This window comes from Bos javanicus, unplaced genomic scaffold (assembly GCF_032452875.1).
Source record: "Bos javanicus breed banteng unplaced genomic scaffold, ARS-OSU_banteng_1.0 tig00002723_1, whole genome shotgun sequence".
NCBI classification, from domain to species: Eukaryota; Metazoa; Chordata; class Mammalia; order Artiodactyla; family Bovidae; genus Bos; species Bos javanicus.
Window position 1 is genome coordinate 2188852 of NW_026893594.1, and position 5179 is coordinate 2194030.

At 32.4% G+C, this 5179-nt stretch overlaps 1 pseudogene; it reads right to left on the reverse strand.

Annotated features, from left to right (window-relative positions):
* Positions 1 to 1983: 1983 nt before the first annotated feature.
* On the reverse strand, positions 1984 to 3195 carry LOC133243931 (olfactory receptor 4A47-like; annotated as a pseudogene).
* Positions 3196 to 5179: the final 1984 nt, after the last annotated feature.

The window sequence follows — 5179 nt, forward strand, 5'->3', positions numbered from 1 at the left end:
GTAAGAATTCTCATTTTTTTATGTAAGATATTCTCAATATGTAAGAATGTCTCAAGACAAAAATATTTTGTAAATCAATTCTCATAGAAAACACTAACTAAATTTAGTTTTCCTTAGATTAGCTTATTGAAATTCAATTTTAAAATATAAACAAGCAAGAGTAGACATAGTTTTGTTAAAGAATAGTAATGGAGAAGTTTTAACCTAATTCAGTATCAAAGTATATTTTAAATCAAATACAATTACATCATGTTAAATATCACATGAATAGAGATTCATGGATAATAATAGTAATTTGAATTGGATCCAAACACATACTCTATTTTAGACTATAAAGTTGGGATATCAAAGACATTGGGAAAATAATTATGCATTGATAAAAATAGCCATCAACAAAATAATTAAAACTTGGTCACTATTTAACTCCTTATGTAAAATTAATGCATAGATGGTTCAAAAATTGAAATGAAAAACATAAAACAAGAAGACTTCACAAATTGTATTGAGAACTGTGGGAAAATATTTTGGTAAAATTGAAATAGGAAAATTATTTCTAAACAAGGCATAAAATCCAAAGAAAATATTGATAGATTTGACTATGCAAATGTGAACATATTTCTAGAGGACCAAAATATTCTGCACAGTATAAATACATCAAGAATAATCACAAGATAGAAATGCAATAATTAAAATACATGGTAAAAGGTATAATTTCTTTAATATATAATTAAATTGTAAAAATCAGTATGAAAATATCAGCAATTAAATAAAATATATAATATTCATTAATAAGCAATTGATGAAAAAAGAAATAACTTTAAACAGTTAAAGAGATGCCAAAATTCAATTATATTTACATATTTATGATTAAAGTATACAAGTGAACCATAACTCCTTTAATCAGATGTGCGTGTTTGCATGTGTGCTCAGTCATGTCCTACTCTTTGCAACCCCATGTGTTGCAGTCTGCCAGGCTCCTCTGTTCATGGTATTCTTCCAGGCAAGAGTACTGGAGTGGGTTGCCATTTCCTTCTCCAGGGGATCTTCCCAGCCCAAGAATCAAACCCATGTCTCCTGCATCTCCTGCTTTGAAAGGCAGATCCTTTATCACTGAGCCACTTGGAAAGCCAATCAGATGTCAGATACACCCGTTTATCAAGCCTTGGTTGTTCAGAATGTGGTAAAATGTATTTTCCAGAATTAGGGGAGTGGTGGGTTTGGTATAAGCATGTGAATGACATTTTGGCAATAACTATGAGCATCAGCATTTTGAATAAATATGCCAAATGAACTAACAATTCCACTTCTAGGATTCATACTTACAAAATCTCAAAAAGATTTCATTGTAGAGTCATACATCATAGAAAAAGATGGGAAAAACCTAAAGATGACTGGATACCTAGATTTTAGTGTTTTTTTATGAAGAATTTAAGCAGTACAATGAAAGTAAAATGAGTTAACTCTACATCGTCTGTTATGTAAAGATCTTCTGGAGGCTCAGAAGTAAAATAGAAAATTTATACACAGAGACATGAACACACACATACATGAAATCATGTTTCCATTTGTAGTATTATTTGTTGAAGAATCTCAGGAGTGACTAGAGTAGTATAGTGACTAGATCTGAAAGGAATGGAAGACTCTGGTGTGGCAAGTATAGGATTTCATTTTGCACTATTCCATTTTCATGAATTCTAAAGTTTCTTATTATACATCATACTTTAAATTTTTATTTTAAAACTTAAAATATGACATTAAAATTTCATCAGTAAAGCAAATGAAACTGAATACAGAGAACAGCCTACATATAAATATTTTAATCAGAATAATAAGAAAAGATACAAGATTCTGATATAAAATCAAACTAAGAATATGAAAGTAAATACAAAAATTACTTAAAAATTAGTGCAATTCTATAAAATTTTATTATCTAATTAATTACAAGTTCTTTACTGACTACTTAATATGATTTTCTAGGTCCAGTGATAAGCCATCCATCATATAGTTTACATTTGAGTAGGGAAACTGTCACAGAGAGCATGAACATATAGTTCATTCTTTAATTATAATTAACTTAATTGTTTGAGAAAAAAAGAAAATTTACATCAGATTCATGAAGACTTACATTCTAAGGACTGGCTGTAATGTTAATTTTTCATGATGAATAATGCATTTATTTAATACTTGATCTACCTTTTTTTCTCCAGAGCGTCTTCATATCATTTGTCATCTCAGAATTTCTTAGACTGTAGATTAATGGATTCAAAATAGGGGTTATGATTTTATAAAACACACTTAGTGATTTGTCAGTAGAGAAGGTGGTAAAGGGTCTCGCATATATGAAAATACAGGGAACAAAAAAGCAGACAACCACTGTGACGAGGGAACCACATGTCTAGAGGGCTTTCCTCCTCCATTCCTGACTCAGGTTCTTCAGAGTGGGCAAGATGACTCCATAGGAGACAAGTAAGAGCAGAAACACAATAAAGCAAATCAGTCCTCCATTGGCCACAGCTAAGTAGCCAATGACGTAGGTGTCAGTACAGATGAGTTTCAATAAGGGGTACATGTCACACCTAAAGTGATCAATGACATTGGGGCCACAGAATGGGAGCCTGTAAATAGTGCTAAGTTGAATTACTGAGTGCACAAAACCTCCTGTGCAGGACAGCACCAGCAGAACAACACACACCCTCTGTCTCATGGACACCAAATAATGCAAGGGCTTACAGATGGCCACAAAGAGGTCATAGGCCATTGCTAAAAGAAGAAAGACCTCTCACCCACCAAAAATGTGCTGTATAAACAGCTGAGTCATGCAGTATTCAAAGGATATGATATTTTCCACAAAGAACAAGTCTGATATCAACCTGGTTGTAATACAAGAGGAATAAGTGACATCCATAAATGATAAGCAACCAAGAAAAAAAAATGCATTGGTGAGTTCAGGGTATTACTGAAAGTTACAGTCACAGTAATGATCAGGTTGCCCATCACTGTCAAAATGTAGAAGAGCAAGAACATAATAAAAAGGACTTTCTGCTCCTTTGGATTCTGTGTGAGGCCCAGGAGGACAAAGCAAGTTACATTGTTCCTTGTTTCCATCTACTCTGGACAGGAGTTGAGTTTACATATTATGAAGCAGTTTACCTAGAAAACAAGTGGGAAAGCTTTTAAAACAGACTTAAATTTTGCTTTCTATTTATACATTCAAATGAAAGAGGTGTATGGAATATCTATTTGTGTACAGTAGGTCATAGACAACATTGTAATACCCTGGTTGATTAAGTTCCCTACACTCAATGATAAGTATCAGAAAATTCCAGATCAGTTTCTTAAGTGCTATAAGAATACTGACACAGTGCTAAGTATCACAGTGTAAGAATATCACAATTAAACCGGAATCAGAGAATTCTTACCAGGAATAGCAGTGCCTTATTGAGTTTTAAAGGGAAAGCTAAAGGACAGGAAAAGATTGGAAGATAATTGTATGTAAATTTCTAAAATACCATTCATAAAGTCAATATGGATAATACTTGAGACTAGTTAAACTGATATGCATATTCCCTGTGAGTAGATGAGTCTATGAAGAGAGGGTCACTGTCCTGGATTGCGTTAGAATTTACTGAGAAGTCTTTCTGTGTGTCTGTACTTCGATGTCTCCATTTCCTGCCCTATAAATGCTGATGTTATCCAATGTTGTGTCTCCAGCCTCTACCTCCACCCTTTAGTTGACACATGTATGAGCAATATCTCCAACTTTGGATATCTATTTAGTATATATAACAAAACTTTTTGAAGGTTTTCCTCATTTTTGGTACCTCCTTCAAAATATCTCACAGTGCTCATCACTCCACTTTTGCATTCATATTAAAACTTTCTTCCTTTAACAAATCCTGTTGTCTCTACTTTCATATCATTTCACAAATTTGATCATTTCCTATCTCCCCATTTCCTTTCTAGCCCACAGCACTAGCTTTCTGCCATGTCTTTCCACTTTTATTCTGCCCTCCCACAACTTGATTTCCTGAAACAGCTCAAATTACTCTTTACATCTTGTTCTGATTATATCACTCCACTGCTCAAAATAGTTTTAGTAGATTCCAATCATGCTTTTATAATTTAATATATCATAATTAGTATTTATAATAACAGTACTGTAATTACTTATTACCTTTCCATAACTGATGAAAATGAGGTTCATAATATCTCATTAATTTTCTCAAGGGCACACATTTTTAAGTGATAAAAGTAGAATCGAAACCTAAGTTTGATATATTTCAAAATGGTTTCGTTTCTTACATTGTAAAAAAAGTCACAATGGTGAACCTGGTTCCCACTGTTCCCTACTACTCTTACCTTGTGAAAGCTTTTTCATAATCTGAAGAAAGACTTTTTAAGTTACTCATAAAATCCTGGAATTCTTGTATCCAGTATGACAACATAGATTGAAAGCCTGCATTATTACATGAAGAAACATTTTCTTTTTATTCATCCAGTCATTTATTCCATGGAGTTTTCAGATTATTTGAAATGCTATTTTTATCTGCATTAGAAATAGTTTAAAAGAAATTCCACAGTGCACACAAAATAACAAAAATTTACCATATTAAGGAAATTGATCCAAAAGATAAGCAAACCCTAGCTTTACATAGAAAGATAGAAGCTAGCCATTTCCAAGGAAATTTGTCTTAAGTAACTACTTTTCGTATTAACTTCCAAAAAAAAATTTTTTTTAAATACCACTTAATTCTTTAGCCCCATCTGATTCTACCATGTTAGTGGAGCCAGACTAGTTGACTTGCAATTTTGAGAGACTTCCTTGTGTTGCTGCTGCTGTTGTTGTTTTTACATATTGCTTAAAGTTTAGGATCTTCCTGAGAAATTTGTATCAGTTCTTCAAAGACTATTGACTTTTTTTCCTCAATACGATCAAAGAACACTGGACTTTTTATCCCTTCTAGCCACATTTATCATTGTCTTAAATTAGGAATGTGTCCAAGACTGATTCTTAATTAAACTCACTGGGATTTTCCACTAAATTTTATAAATGCATCTATATGTAAAGATACTATTGGACTACATCACATAATTAATTAGGGTCAGAAACATGAAACATGGAAAGAAAAATAAAAGTTTGAGAACCATATTAAGATTATTGCCAGTCAACAACAAAATA